Source organism: Nomascus leucogenys, chromosome 21, assembly GCF_006542625.1.
Source record: "Nomascus leucogenys isolate Asia chromosome 21, Asia_NLE_v1, whole genome shotgun sequence".
Taxonomy (NCBI): Eukaryota; Metazoa; Chordata; class Mammalia; order Primates; family Hylobatidae; genus Nomascus; species Nomascus leucogenys.
The window spans coordinates 6,661,334-6,680,273 of NC_044401.1; the positions used below are offsets into that span (position 1 = coordinate 6,661,334).

General features: G+C 34.8%; 1 protein-coding gene across 6 annotated transcripts in view; it reads left to right on the top strand.

Moving 5' to 3' along the window:
- Positions 1–18,940, top strand: part of ZBTB20 (zinc finger and BTB domain containing 20) — an 807,544-nt gene that overhangs the window by 379,725 nt on the left and 408,879 nt on the right. The window contains exon 1 of one of the 6 annotated variants that reach the window (XM_030802023.1): positions 10,058–10,437. The exons of the other annotated variants lie outside the window; for them this stretch is intronic. The gene's annotated coding sequence lies outside the window, so the exon portion shown is untranslated. Of the gene's footprint in view, positions 1–10,057; positions 10,438–18,940 lie in introns of those variants that run through there. 6 annotated transcript variants of the gene reach the window in all.

Below are 18,940 nucleotides of genomic sequence, written 5' to 3' on the forward strand. Positions count from 1 at the left end.
GTGTACTCATCACCCAAGCAGCATACACTGCACCATATTTGTAGTCTTCTATCCCTCGCCCCCTTCCCACTCTTTCCTCCAAGACCCCAAAGTCCATTGCATCATTCTTGTTTTTTTGAGATGGAGTCTTGCTATGTTGCCCAGGCTGGAGTGCAGTGTCATGATCTCAGCTCACTGCAGCCTCTGCCTCCCAGGTTAAAGTGATTCTCCTGCCTCAGCCTCCAGAGCACCTAGGATTACAGGTGCACACCACCACGCCCAGCTAATTTTTGTATTTTTATTAGAGACAGGGTTTCACCATGTTGGCCAGGCTGGTCTCAAACTCCTGACCTCAAGTGATCCACCTGCCTCGTCCTCCCAAAGTGCTGGGATTACAGGTCTGAGCCACCATGCCTGGCCCATTGCATCATTCCTATGCCTTTGCACCCTCATAGCTTAGCTCCCACGTATCAGTGAGAACATACGATGTTTGGTTTTCCGTTCTGGAGTTACTTCACTTTGAATAATAGTCTCCAATCTCATCCAGGTCACTGCAAATGCTGTTAATTCATTCCTTTTTATGGTTGCATAGTATTCCATCATATATATATATGCATTTTGGCACACAGTAAAACAGAACGTATATTAGCTATTTAACAGGTGCAAAGAGATATATTTGAAAGTATATTAGCTATTTAACAGGTGCAAATAGATATATATGCATCAGATATATGCATATATATATGATGGAATAGTATATATATAGTGTATATATATGATAGTGTGTGTATATAATATATATATGCACACCACAGTTTCTTTATCCACTCATTGATTGATAGGCATTTGGGTTGGTTCTATGATTTTGCAATTGTGAATTGTGCTGCTGTAATATGTAGCAATTATAAGTGATTTGTCAACTTGTGCTGTTACTAAATGCATGATTAACAATAAAACACAGGCTTAACTCAACAGTACTGTTTTTCTAACAAAACGATTAAACATACACTAGTCCCCACACATGGACACATACTACATGCAAACATCATCCATAGCATATTCAGTACACGTTCAAATATATCTATTTGCACCTGTTAAATAGCTAATATATTTTCTGTTTTACTGTGTGCCAAAATAAAATTTTATCGTGAAAGAATAAATGCTATGGGTATAAACTCATTTGAGGGTGTATTCTATTGTCCTCATTTCCAAAGTAAGACAACAAATGTGCCTAAACAAGCTATGTGTAATGAATATTTTTTGAGTACTGTGTAGCATAGTTGCAAAATTACTGGGTATCAGAACCTGTGAGTTCTAGCCTTTGCTCTGCCATATGTTAGATTTGTGATATTAATAATGTCATTTAATCGTTTGTAGCCTCTGTTCCCTCGCTTATGAAAAAAAGGATAATGATATCTCTCCTATTTACTTTCCAGAGTTGATATTCACATCAGATGAGCTAAATATACTTTAAGGCATTTGAAGATTGTGAATTACTATGCGAAACATTATTATGTTTTAAACAAATATAAACAATTCCCATTAGTACAGTTAAGGCAAGGTCTGTTTCCTCTTATATATAGTCGTTATATTTGTTGTATCTGTTGCAGAGTCTCCTTGTAATTTCCTATATGTCTGATGAGTTGCTAATCACAGTATTAAGTGGTGTTGCTTTTCAATGTTATTGTATGTATTAGAGCTAATGTTCAAAATCAGGGCAATATTATATGTCAGTGCTCTATCAAAGACAGTTAACAGGGAGTAATGTAGAATTAATGATTAAAACATGAAGAATTGCTACAATATTATATATATTGCTGTATAATTTTAACCATTTTTATTAATTAAATAGTTATTGGTCAAGTCATATTTTTTATTGATCTAAATTCCAGCAGCAATGAAGAGTCAGATCCTTAAGGGTAGACTTGGAGAGAAGGAACACCTTTTTATTTTTAATATGTGTGTGTTTTTGCTTGGTTTGTTTTGTGTCTCATTTCCATTTCTCCAAATCCCTATCCCCAACCATTTATTATGGCTTGGTCCAGATTCTAGAGCCAATGGTTTTTCATATTAAGCTAATGGATAATTAGATGGTGCAGGGATGAATTTCAGAGTTTGTATAAGCCCTTTGAAAATGTATGCAAATATACTTTATATTTTATCTAAATGTATACTTCATATGTATTTGTAAATATGCTTTTTCTTTGTCCCCACCCCTTCCTTGGAGAGAAGGTTGATAAGTTTCATTTATTCTCAAAGGACCACATGAGATTAAAAACACTTGAAACTGTTGAGTTAGAGCTATTGGTACCAAAGTGAGCATCAGCTGGAGAAAGAAATTTTCCTTTTTTCCCTTTTTTCCCAACTATCCCACTTGTGTCCCAGACATTTGGATTAGGGTGGGAAGCAGAGAAGGAAGATTAGAGGGCCCACCAGTGGGGAAAGGATGAGAAAATACCTCTATAATGGCTTTACCTTTTTTCTTTTCCTTTCCTTCTTTCTTGCTTTTTTAGTCACTTTTTTCTCCTTTCTCCCTCCCTCCTCCCTTTCTGTTTCCTTCCTCCCTTCTTTCCTTTCTCCCTCACTTCCTTTCTTCTGTCCTTCCATCTTTCCTCCCTTCATCTCTCCTTCTTCCTTTTTCTTTTCAATATTTGTATTCATAAGGTAAAATTTAAGCAAGGATTCTTTTAATTAAGGGCCCATTTTATTTTAGTGCTGTGACATATTCCTTTACTCATCTGCTTCTCATCACTTGATGCTGATTTTATTCATTTTATCACCATCCCAGTTTTGAGAATATCCTACTCTGTTCTGCAGAAGTACTAGTGCTCTGCAGAACTTATTTCTGTAATAGAAAATCCATAGAAATCAGTGGGAAAAAAGGTAGTATCTATGCAAAACCTTTTCCTTATCTTTGTTTTTAACATTTTGGGTCCCTACTTGAACATCATCATCTAAGCCAACATTTTTCCAATGAATAAAATAAAGCAACTAATTAATTTATGAATTATTTAAGATAGAAAATGGGTGAAATTAAGCTGTAATTCTTATATTTACTGATATAATTCAGTTACTTCAGATATGTGGACAAGGCCATCTCCAACTTCTATAGAGAATCGAAAAAGAACTCAGGTAACATTTTTAACCGTCTTGAACAAGAACATCCTATTACCATAAAGAGGGAATAGCTCTCTTCACTTTTTCATTTCATCCAAGGATCTTTGTACCATTGTTTATTTTCTTTAGAGAGAATGAGTTTGGGAAAGAAAGAAAAAGGTGGTTATGTTATCATGGATTTCTGTTGTCAGTTAAAAATGTTGCAAAGCAGTTTTCTTGTAGGGTTTGAATTTTCTGGTTGGATTGACTTGGCTGTCAAAAAGTCAAGTAGATCTTTATTCTCCCAGATTAAATTGATAATTGGCTGAAATAAAATGTTAAGAACAATTAGTAGGGGTAGAATTTTAAAGCTATTTAACACAGCAAACAAACTTCATAGGGCTATTTCGTGTGTGTTTTTTTAAACTTCTCCAGGGAACACATTGTATAACACCATAACTTCCTGTTCCATGAAGTATTTCTTCGTTGACCTACCTACAGTAACAGCTTAGCTTATACACACACACACACACACACACACACACACACACACACACGTTTCCATCCCACTATTGAATCCTTCTGAAGAAAAATCAAGGTACAGTCTCTTATTCACACAAAAGCATTTAAGAGCACCTGTTTTAGAGATGAGAGCTTAATTCTTGCACTAGATGTTTTCAACTTCTTGTTTAAATATGGGAATGCTACTGTTTCTTGTCTTTCTTACCTGTCTGCAGGCTTTTTTATCCATTTCTGTACCCATTTCAGATTGACATCACTCTCAATACCAGCTAGCCTTCTCATATTCCTGTTGTTTCCACCACTACCTTCTCTTACTCTTGCTTTGTTTAGTCCTCTCATGTTTCTCCACTCTTCTTCATACTTAGAATTCTCTTTAACTTCTCATCTGGACGAATGCCTTTTAATTTTTATGTAGATTCAAACCCCATTTATTAGCAGTTTTCTTCTAAGTAGACAACCTCTTCTTTACCAAGAACTTCTCTTTTTAACCATTTCATCCGTATTAGGCTGTATATTTTAAACAAACAAATAAAAATAAGTTGATATTTATCTTCCTTCTTAGTCAAATGCTTCTTGGAGGTTGGGGACTCTTTCTTTGATGTGTTCTGTAGAGCATATATCAGTTTGTCTTTTTAGTAAAGATGACAGCATCTCATTGGATTAGGAAAAATTGAAAACCATATGTTCCATGTAAAGAAGTCATTTATTGTTTCGATGTTTGTGCCACTCAAACATTGAATGCTTTATTTCTACAAAAACATATTGATTCGTTTTCTGCAGTGAATCTCATATTTTTCAACCTTCTTAAACAATATATTCTGAACTTGATTTAGTCTTTACATGATGATTTCCTGATAATCATTATTGTATTAGTTTCCTAGGGCTGCCATAATAGAATATCATAAATTGGGTGGTTTAAACAACAGAGATTTATTGGATCACAGTTCTGGAGGCAAGGAGTCTGAGATCAAGCTATTAGAAGTGATGGTTCCTTATGAGGGCTGTGGGAGGGAATCTGTTTCATGCCTCTTGCTTAGTTTCTGGAGTTTATGGCAATCATTGGAATTCCTTGACCTGTAAAGCATCTCCCTTCTGCCTTCTGATTTCTGCCTTCATCTTTAGTATAGCATTCTCCCAGTGTAGGTGTGTCCATGTCCAAATTTCCCCTTTCTCTACAGGCATAAGTCATAATTGAGTAGGGACCCACCTTACTCCATTATGACTGCATCTTAATTAGGGACCCTATTTCCGAATAAGGTCACTTTCTGAGATACTTGGGGTTAGAACTTTAACATATGAATTTTGGGAGGACACAATTAAACCCATAATAATTATGAACACTATTTTTTGTGCAGTGCTTTACCACAGTGATTTCTGCAGGACTCAATAATAGAGATGTTTGCAAGCTGTACATAGGTCTCAGCCTTGCATACTTTTATTTCTCCCTAACCTCCTCTGTCTCCTCTTCATTCTGAGATAGAGTCTTCATTTCTTACAGATATCATTGTACTTTCTTCTGAAAGTGTTTTCTTCCCATGTAATGTGAATGGAGGGTCCAGATTACTGATGTTAGTGTATTAAAGAAGAATAAATTGGTTCCAAGTTAAAGTCTCCTTGGTAAGTACTGATGTATTTGGGCAACAGCGTGTACCTTATAGTGTTTCTTTTCATTTCCCAAGGGCTCTATTTTCCCTCTTCTTGGTTCTTGACCATGTTAACTTGAGATAACCCTATAAATGAATATAAGATTGCTGGATACTAAGGTACTAGTATATTATTTTCTTCTTACAGAAAACTAAAGAAATATATCTCACAGAAATACTAGAAATTGGTGATCTTGTTTACTAATTGCTCAAGATTTTACTCACTGATATAGGAAAACCACAGTTCCCTTTTGGGTACTGTAAGATGTGAAATTGAAGTAGAAAGTACTTACATTTTTGCGTGATTTTTACAGTGTCTGTTAGATTTCCATCATTCAATAAACATAATGCTAGAGCAGAATTGAGTTGAAATCAAATGTTGCGAGTGGGTAAGGTAATGTGCACATCCAGTTCTCAGCAGGTTGTTCTAAGCAGGATGCGGGGCCTGCACCCCCAGCTGCTAACCTATCAAGGCTAGCCCATGTGGTTCTCAGGGCACCGTGCTGATGAGCACCCACTGTGGTTCTGATTTTGGCAGCCACGGCTGAATCGGGTCTTTCATCTTTGGAGTGGCTTCTGCCACAGTGAGCATATCTGTTTGTTTTGCTCCTCCCTTTGGTCATTATTCCAACCTGGCAGTATAGGCCCAAAAAAAAAGAGAGAGAGAGAGAGGTAGAAGGGGGTTGTGAGAGGATACTTTAGGAACATGGCTGTACCAAGTATGAAAAAGCTGCTTAAAAATTCTGGCTCTAAAAGCTCATGCATAACATTTTTGCTGACTCATTAATGAATACATTTTATTTTATGTGTCATTCAACAGCCTGCTAAAAATCACTTTTTCTGATTATATTTTCTCATTACTGGGGTTTTGAATCCATCATAAAATGCAGCCAGCCACACAAAGAAAAGGCAGTCCTGCTCCCTGTCTTTTAATAGTCTTCCTTCGTAAGTGTCTGAATATGCTTGAAAACATTTACTTCTTACGCTTTGATATTTTAAAATCAATTCCTCTAATATATTTGAAAATCAGCTTCAGAGGTGTGATCACATTTTAATTTTATTTATTTATTTATTTTTAATTGAAAAATAATTATGTATTTTTGTGGGGTACAATGTGATATTTTGATCTGTGTATGCATTGTAGAAATATTTAATCAAGCCAATTAATATATTCATCACCTCGCATGTATGACATTTTGTTGAAGTCTTTCAACAGATTTTGTAATAATCTCTATTTATTCCAATATACTATTTGATGAAAAACGTAACAATGACTATTCCCATTTTATAGCTGAAAAAATGGAGATACTGAGGTACTATACATGCTGTTTAAGGTTGTAGAAGTGTTAGTGTCATTCTAACAATTTAACTTTTCATTCTGATATTTGGGGATTTCTATGTTCTAGGTGCCACTAGGTTAGTATGGCTCAGACGGATGCTCATTAACTCATCTGCTGGTTTTCCCATGCAAAACATCTCAGCCAATATCCATAGAATAAAGACCAATAATGGAGGGTCCAGGCAGTCCTTTATCCCAAAGGAGAAACTTTGCTTGCACACACAAGCAAATGAAAAGAGCCTCCTTGTAGCCCCTCCATAAAGAAATACCACCATTTCATCTAGAACCAGCTTTATCACCATAAATAAATGTTGTGTTCTATGGATATTTGCACCATAGTTTAGGTTAAGAATTAGAGGTGTCTGCACTTAGTCAATGTCAAGAGAGAAGAAAGAATGTGGAGAGGGCATCAGAGTGCCCGGAGTTGGCAAATGCTGGCAGTTAGCTGTAAAGTTAGCAGCATGGAATTATCTGAAAAGAGCATATGATTATACTGAGTGGTGGCTTCCCCGGTGAGTCCCAGATAAGCTTTTTCATCTACATTAAATACAATGTAATATTGTATTAATCACTTGGAAAAACAAGAATTTTTTCTATTATTAACTGGTAAGTTCCTGTGTCATCTATCTCTATTTTGTCTGTCAGCTCTGTTTTCTTAAACACAACCAGTTCAACTATATTATTAACATCTTCAAAGGAAAACCTCCCGGACTACCAAGGCTAACTTGCTTTAGCTAAGATTTATCTACATTTATTGTCTAAGATAGGCTTCAATAATATATGGTCATTTGGTCCAGAAACAGTAAGTCTTAGTTGTATGTAGTAATCTTTAACTCTGAATACTTCAAATGCCATATATTTTACACCTATTCTGGGCTAGATTTTGTGCTATGCACATTAAGCATATCATTTTCTTTTCTTTTCTTTTCTTTTTTTTTTGAGATGGAGTCTAGCTCTGTCACCCAGGCCAGAGTGCAGTGGGGTGATCTCGGCTCACTGGAACCTCCATCTCCTAGGTTCAGGCGATTCTCCTGCCTCAGCCCTCCAAGTAGATGGGATTATAGGTTTCTGCTACCACCCCAGCTAATTTTTGTATTTTTAGTAGAGACAGGATTTCACCATGTTGGCCAGGCTGGTCTCGAACTCCTGACCTCAGGTGATCCACCCAACTCAGCCTCCCAAAGTGCCGGGAATACAGTCGTGAGCCACCGTGCCCGGACTTATTTTCTTTAATTTTCACAACATAAACATTACTTGTGACTTATGTAACTATAAAGTAATAAATCTGATTTTTGGTGGACATTAGTTGCCCTGGTCTCATTGTGTAGAATGAATTCACATAGCGTATATCTAGCTTCTTTACTTGTGAGTTTCATAATATACTAAATGGAGATGGTAATAGTACCTAACTCATAATGCTACTGTGGGAATTAAATGAGATACTATATGTAAAGTCCTTAGATTAGTCCCTAACATATAGTCAGCACTCAATGAATGTTAACTATTATTATGTGTAAGCATTGTGGGAATAAAAATCAAACATTTACTGATAAGTGCTCAGTATATAGTAGGAGCTCAATACATACATATTTAATAAATTAATAAACTATGTAAGTTACTGATCTATGGTAAATGTAGTATTCTGGCTGTTGCCTTACACTGTTAAATATAATATAAAGCAAAATGTTAAATAACACCAAGAATTCTATATAGTTTTTAGAAGTATTTACTAGCTATGAAAGAGCTTTTTGGGGGTTTAGAAGTATTGTTTCCTTTCTCATTTAACGTTTGCACCCTTAGTCCCATATAGCATGTGCTATCTGACTAGAGGTAGATGTGTGACCACAAAATGGACATAGATTTTCCCCTTCCTTTAACAGTCATGCAGATATGATTTATCTTATGGTACAATGAAAACAGAAGCAGTACAAGCCTGCCCATAGTAAAAGAAGATAAATTGGCAAGAAAACACAGAAAAGCAGTGTGTGTCAAGCACGCTTCATATTTGCCTGAGAGAACTGAAACACACAAAGTGAGATAGACATGTATGTTACTATGTGAGAGTGCTAGAGATGCTGCATGCTTTTTTGATGATATCAAGACATTATAGTTTTGGGGAACATTTGTTTCCTAACAAATTTATTTTTAAATCCTGCAATATTTACCATCTGAAACATTTATCTGAAATTGTCATGTATTAAACCCCATCTTTTCTAGAACTGGTGCTCTGCTTCTAGTAACCATTTGAGAAAGGGTTCAAAGGTTTGCCTCTCCCTAGAATGTTCTTCTTACCACTGGTACTTCTACTTAACCTTTACAAATACTTGATGTATCACTTCTAGGAGGCCCATCCTATATGTTTATGTATATTTGTGTCATTGCTCTGGCTATATTCTATTACAGTTTTCAGTTGAGATGTGTGTTTTCTCTTTTAGAGTCTGGTGACTAAATTGTGAGCTTCTTGAATAACAAGTCTGTGATTTACTTATCTCCAATATTATTCAGTTCCTGAAATAGAGTAGGTGCTCAATAAATATGTATCCAATAAATTAATAAATTTGAAGTCTCACACACAGGCATATATTCTTATATAAGATTAGGGACATTAATAAAATTTTTTTCTTTGCATGTTCCTAAAGTGATTGTGAATCTTTGGAAATTGTTTATGAACATATTAATATGTTTCTTAGTGCTCTAGTCACTTTGAGAGAAATTTTTTAATCTTTGAAAAAATATTTTTTAATCTCTGTATATTCTTTTTTTACCCCGAGCACTACTTTTGCATAATGGACTCAAGTGTGTTGTCAATTACTGATTATTTGGTTGAGCCACACAGAAACTGTTAGGAAGCCTTATTTTTATTTGCACACTATCTGTTTGGTGGCTTTGTTCAAGCCCGTGGATTATGTCAGTTAAATGGAAAAGTCTTACTTTCAAGCAAAATTCTCAGCATTTAATACAGTGTGTAGCATATAGTTGGGAGTCAATAAATGTTCATGGAATGCATGAACAAATCAGTCATTGTTGCAAACTGTTTTGAGGATGAGGTATGAGATTTTTTTTTAAGGCTAAATGAAATGCCCAGTATCACACAGCAGGATAAGAGAAAATCTGACACTCATAACTCATACTTCTGTGTTTCCAGACTGTTACTCAAGCTCACTGAGAAGTGCAGTATATGTCTGATTTCTCAACTTCACCCTGCAGTAAACTTTTGCAATCCAGAGGCTAGAGACCTCTTTTGTGAATGTTGTCTGCCCAGTGACTGTGTTGGCACCAGGGAGGCCCTAGCAGATAAAGTAGAGGAACATATGGTTTCCATCTGAATACAAATTGGTGGACATACGTGGTAATTCAACTGAGATGTCCTCTATATTGTAAACTGAAAGAGTATGATTAGAGGTGTTTATAAACGGCATCTGAATTCCCCCACACCCCTCCCCATCCCCTTTCCACTGTAGTTTTATCTGTCTGAATCATAGCAATCTAGCGTCCCAGCTTCACTGCATTATTTGTGAAAATGGTCAGTGTGAGGAATTATTAATTAAAGCTAACAAATCACCCTGACGAGCTGTGCCCTGGCATGGCTGAAGGTTGATTGGCGAAAGTGTTCTCCTTTGGAGAAAAGACTTTTTGTGCTCGTGACGCAGTCAGGGACGGATTATTGAATATGCAAGTTAGAAGAAAAATCACAGGACAAGCAAATTGAGTATTTACTGGCAAATAATTGCTCTCTTAAGCTGTGGCTCTCTTCCTAAATTCTTAACATTCCCGAGGGTTAGAAAGAAACAGAAAAATGCATCGGTACAGAGTACATTTCAAAAAAAATACATAGACTGATGTTTCAGACTTGTGCAGGTAAGTGTGATTGTGTGTGCGTGGAAAGTGAAAGAACAAGGGAAAGCAAAGGAAAGATAGGGGGAAAAGCATAACTGTTAGTCTGGTGAGTTTTTAAAATCAACTTGTTTATTGGAGCTCAGCGTATTTCTAAGTTGGGAATTTAGTTTCAGTGCTGCATTTATTGTGAAAGTTAGAGACGTGAGAATGAGAGAGGATTTTCTCAAAGTTGTTTGTCTTTATTAGCATAAGAATATGTTAATGTTTTGTCCCAATAGTAATTATAAATTTTGTTCAGATATTTGTGGATATGTGTGTAAAATTATCACTTGATTTAAAGATCTTTAGTTATTTTCAACATTGTTGATTATGACACGTCATACAGTGTTTCGAACATATTTGGGTACAACTATTGCATTTATTTTTAAAAGTAAACACTGTTTTCATTAGGACCAAGCTAATCCTAATAGAGAATTTCTAAAGGGACATTATAGTTTTGGAATACTTAAACTTCAGACTTCTATAATAACTAAAGTGTCCTTATTTTCAATTGTGTGGTCTTTTTATCTGTAATGTTAATCAGACTGCTAAGTTTTGTGGACATCGTAAGACAGAAGAGACTAGTTTAGAGGTTTTTCAGGAATAAATTTAAATACATAGAAATATAAGTGTGCAAATGAAGGTTAATTCCATGTATAAAATATAGACATTAAGAAACAGAGCTACTCTTACAAGTACAGCTAGGTTATGTGAGCACCATTACCAGAATATATATATCCATTGCAGATGAATTGCATATTCTGTGATAACCTGGAAAATGCACTTTCATCGACAACAGTTTTTGAAATGAAAATAAGTGACTGGAAAAATAGTGCTTTTGGCTTTTAATAACTATGAAAAACATTGATTTAAAACAAAGGCATAATCATAATTAAACTAAATTAACTAATAATTGCAAGATGTTTTAACAAGATAACATCTACATGATACTAGTAATAGGAATAATAATAAAAATGGAAAATCTGGTAATCACACAGAAATTAAATCAGATGACTCTCATGTTTTAGAATATCAGAATTTTAAAATATAAATAAATAAAACATATGTTGCCTTCTAATCTATTCCTTGAACCAAGTAATATTGTATTGGTTAGGATTTTTCTCTTACTACATCCTATTTTATTAAAAAATGTAATTTGTCTTAGAATAGGGAATATAGCTCATAAGAAAGTTTAGAAAATATATTTTTTAAAGGTTTAATTCCCACTGGATCACATTCTGTCCTCAGATTTCAAGAGGCAGCCTCCTTAAAGTTTCTTGTGACTATTTGAGGGCAAAATTTGGTCCATTATTTAGAAATAGCAAAGGGGGCATTTAAAGCATATGTTCAGAGACTTAACCATCTGCCTGCTTTATTATGAATACCACAGAGTTATGAGAAATTGGAAAGACTCAAAAATTGAACCAGAGTTCTATGCAAGATTTTAAAAATACAGCACTCTGATTTTTAAAAAAATGTTTTGCAAACACCTACTTTTGCTAAGTATATCTTATTAGTCCTCTATGTAAGAATAGTATTATTCCACCTTTTTGACGTATGGGAAATGAATGGCAAAGTATAGTTGAGTGACATGAACCTATAGAAAGTTAAGCATAATCCTTTCTCTCTGATTTAACCCACTAAATATGAATACCTGTGGAGTTTTAGACTTGTCATCAGTGAAACTCACAGTGACTTAGAGAAACATTATAAAATGGTGACTGCTGGAACAAAAATGAAGTCCAGCTGCTAGTTTCTGGACTGTCTACAAATGAGTTGCAAGAGACATGCGGAGGCCAGACTAAAGAGCACTTCTGTAATCCAACTGTGATGTAATGAAAGTATGAATCAGCTATTGGTTGCCCATGCTGAGGGGGAAAAGCAACAAAATATTTTTTTAAAGTGCAAATTGGCATTATTCCCAGGTGGTACTGTATTCCTTTGGTATCTGGAAGGATATGAGATTCAGAAATTAATAAAAGAACAAAAATCATATTTAAGTCCCAAGCATAGTAATATTTCACCTAGAGTGGTCGTATGAGGACATATCAATATGAATATAATTGTTAAAATGTCTAATGCTCAGTTAGAGTTTCTTCCACATTACCTGAGTTTTACTAGAATCAGACTGAGACTGGCTGAATCATTCTCAGAGGAAAATATACAAAGTAGACTAAACTTAGCCTGAATATAAGTTTTTGGTGTTGAGATGACTATCACTCTTTGTTGCTTAATGAAAAGTATTTACTTAAAAGAAAATAATACTGGAAGCAAAGGACTGAAATATTTGGTTTGAAGACTCTAAGTAAAAAATGTATGTGTATGTATCATGTATACTTCTATATTTGTTTACATAAAAATGTTTTCAGAAATACGCACTTTATTAGGCTGATTAAGCCAAAACTTCTTTGTGTGTGTAATCGAAAGACTGAACACAAAAATTTTAAAACAGAACTGAAAGATGTCAGTCAGACCTGAATTAATGACCTGGGGCTGAAAATACCTATGTCAAATTTCATATGGATTTTTTCATGGTGGTATTTTAATTTTATATCTCCCTAAATGGAAGTGCTGCAGTCAAGTGAATCTATAGCCCAAAGAATAATGATATATGTCAATTATTTTAGGAGGTGGGTTTTTATTTTTTATTTTGAGTACATGTGATGTAAATACCAAATACATATACATACATATGTTTTTGTTTTGTTTGTCTTATTTACTATTTATTGCACCAATAAGGGAATTAAAATGGCTGACAATGAAAAAATAAACATAAATACATGATTGCAGCAAAATACGTGAATTAGAAATAGGTAAGAAAAATAAAACAATAAAGGAAAGGATATAAAGATGGAGTTAGAAGTGAGGTCAGCATAAAACTATATTCAGTGAAGTGCTATACATTTATTTGCCTTTAAACTTTCTTGCAGCAAAGTTAAAAAGTTTGTTACACAGTTTGTAACATCCATAAGCATAAGAAAATAATTTTCATTATTTGCCTTGAAAATGGCTCTTGAAAACAGCTCTTAGTTTTCCAAGAAGTCAATGCTAAAGCAGCTCCCACTGTGAAGAATTGAAGGCCGCAGATAACCTAAAAGTCAGGTCGGAAGCAGATGCAGTACCTTCCCTGGGACATGGATGTGGAAGTAGACCAAAGTAATCCCCTTTTAATTCCAGGGCATGTGTTTCTAGAGAGAGAGAAAAAAAAGACACCGTTAATGCAGTAATGTTGGCAAGCTAAAAATTTGTGGAAAGTAGGGAGTTAAAGGGGAATTTTAAAAAATTATTTCATGTAAATAAATATATATTTTTTAGCAGCAAATCAAAGATTTAGAAGGCATTCATTTTTATAATAACTATTAAAACATGTTATCAAATGAACCTCTTGAATCAACATTGCTTTCCTAAATTGTTCATAAAACACCGCTGTACTGCTGCCATTCTTCTTCCACTTTTACTTTAAGCAGATTGTCAGTCTCTTTGAAGTTTTGAAAAGAGTCATTTCTGGCTTGAAATTTAATATTTCTTGCCCTTATGTCCTCCCTTGGTTCATTTTGAGAAGTCTTAGCCAATTGCCTATTCGTTTCACAGGTAATTTTGATAGTTAAGTCACATTTAATAGGCTAGTCTTCTCTTCATATTGAAAAGGTGAACTGTATAGATTTATTATTATATTACCTTGTAGCCTAGCCCATGGTAAGTAGTCCAAGGACCAACTGTATCAGGATTACCTAGGGATTACCTATATCAGGATTATCTAGAGCACCTGTTAAAATGGAGATTCCTGAACCCCATTCCAGAATTTCTAAATCAGAAGCTCTGAGAATGTAGCCTCGATCTGCAGTTTAGGAAACTGCCCAGGTTAGTTGTGCATAATAAAGTTTAAAGTCCACTCTTTTAAAACTGTGACTTTAAACATTTCTAGTATATGAGCATAAAATAGTAGGATTTCTCTACAACAATCAATGAGGGCTTATTATACTGTATTAACACTAAAACACTAATACATACTCAATAATATGTGATCGCCTGCTCATAAATCTAGAAACACCTAGATTAGACAAAACTCTGAATTTGTTTGAACCCCCTTAAGCCATATCTCACCATTTTAAAAATACTATTTAATTTTTAAGCTGTCATTTATTAAGAACTACTATATACAAAGTCATATGTTGAATCTGGGCACTAGAGATAAAAAGATGAATAAAAGAGTCAGTTTCTTGTCTGAAAAAAACTCATAACTAGAATAATTATGTTATTACTGGGATATTTTCTTATCCATACTAGGATAACTATGAATTGCCACATAATCAACTCGTTAAGTAAAACTCAAGGTTCCATACGGTATTATATCACTAAGCATACAGTTGTTGGTAGCAATTTTATAGAATAGGACCCTACTACAATTTTGAAGCTGCAAAACAGAAGAAAACCCTGTAGGGTCTTCCTCCTCCCCACAGTGGGAGATTTTATCTCCCAAAGCTAGGATGGGAGGGTATCATGGGGTCCTCCTGATTCCATTTCTCTCTTCATTAATCAATGATTTGTTACCAGGATCCTTTTTGAGAAGAGAAGAGAAATGTGTGTGAGTGAGTACACTAGGCATTCTGAGAACTTGCATGTCTCTTTCTCTCCTTCCCTTCTGGTGGCTTAGCTGGCCTGTAGAAGATGCTGGAGCCTAAATGGCGGCGGCCTCCCCAGTTCACAGGTGAGGCACAGCATGAAGGGGCCCAAGCTCCTCTCACGTGGCACTCTTTGCCCCACAAGTTACAGCAGTGCCAGAAATTGAGTATCAACAGGCTAGAAAGGATGTATTGCACATAAAGGAATTAATTAGGTAGTGGTCTGAGGAACATGACAAGAGCTTGCAGTTTCATTGGTGATTGAAGTTTTCCTGAAAACCTTTTGGGAACACCTTTCCCCTTTGTTTCCAGAAAAATATAAGAAATATAGTGGGAACATCTATATCTTTTTCCTTCTTTTCAACATATATTTATTGAGGATGTAATGCCATGCCTTCTTTTAGGAACTAGGGGTATTGTAGTGAATAAAATAAAGTTTCTACTTTCATGAGGTTTATATTATAATGGGGTAGGAAAGGAATAAAATTACTAAATATAAAATATAAATTTGGCTGGGTGCAGTAGCTCACACCTGTAATCTCAGCACTTTGGAAGGCCAAGGCGGGCAGATCACCTGAGATCAGGAGTTTGAGACCAGCCTGGTCAACATGGCAAAACCCCATCTCTATTACAAATGCAAAATTAGCTGGGCGTGGTAGCACATGCCTGTAATCAAAGCTACTTGGGTGGCTGAAGCAGGAGAATCGCTTGAACCTGGGAGGCAGAGGTTGCAGTGAGCTGAGATCACACCATTGCACTCCAGCCTGGGGAACAAAAAGAAACTCCATCTCAAAAAAAAAAGTGTGTGTATATATATATATATATATATATATATATATATATATATATATATATATATATATATATACATGTGTACATATATACATTATATATATGCACATGTATACATATATACATTACATATATACATGTATACATATATACATTGTATGTATATATATAAAAAAATGCTTCATTTTTGAGAAATTGCCTCCTGTGTTCCCCATTACTTCTAATTATCCTCATATTATTTCATTGTGTGTGTGTGTGTGTGTGTGTGTGTGTGTGTATTCATTCCTTGATGCATTTGTAAAATCCTCCAGAGGATAGACCAGTAAATTCAAGACACTTCTTGTGGGAAACCTCTTTCCATGGGGACCTGCACATAACGTAAGGGGAGAAACAAGTCATCTGCAAATACCAAGAGTGTGCATTGTCAACCCTAAAATAATTCTTTTTCATCTTTTGTGCTTGTTCTGGTGTATGTGTGTTCTGGGTTTTCTCATTGAACTGAGTGGTAGGCACTCAAGATGCTTAGAGCTCTAAGAGGTAGATAAGTAATGGGGTCAATCTTCAAGGGACTTCACATAAAGCAGAGAAGACTGATAATTAACAATGGTATATGGCCTTCATAAGGTTCTGAGGCAGACAGAGTAAGGAGTACTGTCCTTCAAAAGGTCAGAGAGTAGAGCAACAGAAAGGCTTCCCAGCAGGAGTTATGTTTTAACTGAGACAAACAACCTAATTGTAAAACAAAACAACATTTTTTCAGTGAAGTCCTGAATTTCCCCTTGATCACCTAAGTAATGTGCCCATGTTGAAAATATTTCAGACAATAGGAAAAAGTATTTTTTAAAGAAAGTAAAATCACCACTTAGAGAAACCATTGTTAACATTCATCAGATACTTTTTTGAGCATGTATTATGTCCTAAGGTTATGCCAACCGGCTACAGCTTCTCAGAAGGGAGCATTTTAATTGGCAGATAGTGTGAATAGCACTAACTCAAACCTTAACTCATTTCAGCTGTCTTCAGATTTGGCTTACAGACTAAATGGGCCCCAACCCTAAGGAGGTAGATAAAACAACACAAATGCAGTATTCTCTTGAACAAACACCATAGCACCTGCTATATCCCCCACCTAGAGTAGATAAGAGAGTCAGATTCCTTGGGTTCCAATCCTGACTTGTACCTCTATTCTATCTGTGTGATCTTGACCAAATTATTGGATTTCTACATCTCAATGTGCTTTTCTGTTAAATTGAATGTACAGTACTTACCTCATGTAATATTTTGAGAAATTAATAATACATGTAGTGTTAATCACAGTACTTGGCACATAGTAGAGTTCAATAAATGCTATCTATTATTTATTGGTGATTACTAGTATTATTACTACTATTACAGTTATTTTTATTATCAGAGAAACTTGCTGAAAATATATTTTGTCCAGTACAACTCCATTATTATTACTGACAAAACAATTCAAAACACATTTCTTACTGAGAGTGGGTCAGAGATATTATCTTTGCAACACACATTAAGAATCTGGATTTTATAGATGAAAATTATAATATGATTTAGCTCAGTAGATAAATGACATTACATGGACTAAATTTCTGTTTCTAGATAGAAATAATGTCTAAATGTGCCTTAAATGCCCTTCATGTCACATATTTTGTTTCAACAATTTGTGATTAACTTGGTTTGTTTTACTAAAAGAAACTTGTAAATCCAACACTCTAATGTTTTCCAGATAGTGCCACCTTTCTTTATTCAATCAGTGATGGAAAATGATAAGAAATACAGTTTTACCTAAAGAGGGTATCTTCAGGAAGGAAGAGATTCCAATGGTCAGATCTATGATTTAGCATAATGGCAAACAAAGATAACTATCCTAGCAGGTGCCACATAGTAGATAACTAAAGAATCTTTATTGAATTGAAGTATATTTTATAAGAAAAAGCATACGTCAATCCAGGTGTTATGTGGAAGTTTAAGTGATTTTAAGAGAATGCACAAATTATATGCTCATGGACAAGTTACTTTTTGTGACTAAATCTTCAAATGGAAAATAAACCAATAATATCTTCATTACATGGTGAGTGTATATAGTCCTTGGTAGAGTTCTTGGAACATAATAGATATTTGATAAACGATACCTGCTAACAACAGAAATAACCCCAACAATAATAACACATAAAAGTCCTGTGTATAATGGCTATAAGCTCATTAATATATAATACATATGATTTGTATGTATTGATATATAAATAATAACATTTTAAATTGCTTTGCTAATGTTTGATACACAGTAGGAACTTGGTGTAAATTTGATCTATTTAAATACCCTCACAAAAAGATTGCTTTAGTTATTTTAGTTAAATGAAAATACAGTTCAAAAATCTAAAACTAACTTAGTCCTTTGGAAAATGACAATAAAAGCAAAAGCTACCTAAGGATTTGTTACTGAAATGGTCAAATAATTTGGGCTTAATGCAGATGAATAGCAGGAATACCACTCTACTTCAAAGAGTAGACAAAGGGAATTAATTTGGAAAACTCTTAGGTGACCCCTATTTTGTATCTTATTAATTGGAAGCATTTTAAAGCTCAAAAGGCTGTTATTGCTGGTTACAGTGGTAGCTACATATGGAAAATGGCTGCAGAGATTCACAATACAAAAATAGTCCATTGCTAAATTCAAAATTCTGTTAATGTCACAAACAGTGGGACGTGAAACACAAATGAATTGTGATGACAGTTGAGTACCAAGCTGCCTATTTTTTCCCCCTCAGAGCTGCCCATATTTGGCTTTATATTTTCTTCAGTCCTGATTTAACCCATAAATATTTGTATTTTCTGCAGCTAGCCTCACCTTGGATCGTACTACTTAAGCATTTTATTCCTAAGTGTTTCTCAATTCCTAGGAATTCTGCTTTACTGCTTTTCTTCCTACAGATAAGCATTTTTAAATATTTCTTTACTTCTTGCTTTAGAGTCAGATTTTGAATCTTTTTTCAACTACAGTCTGATGAGGCTCGATGTTGCTCTTTACTCTCCCATTTCTCCTCAGTGTTTAA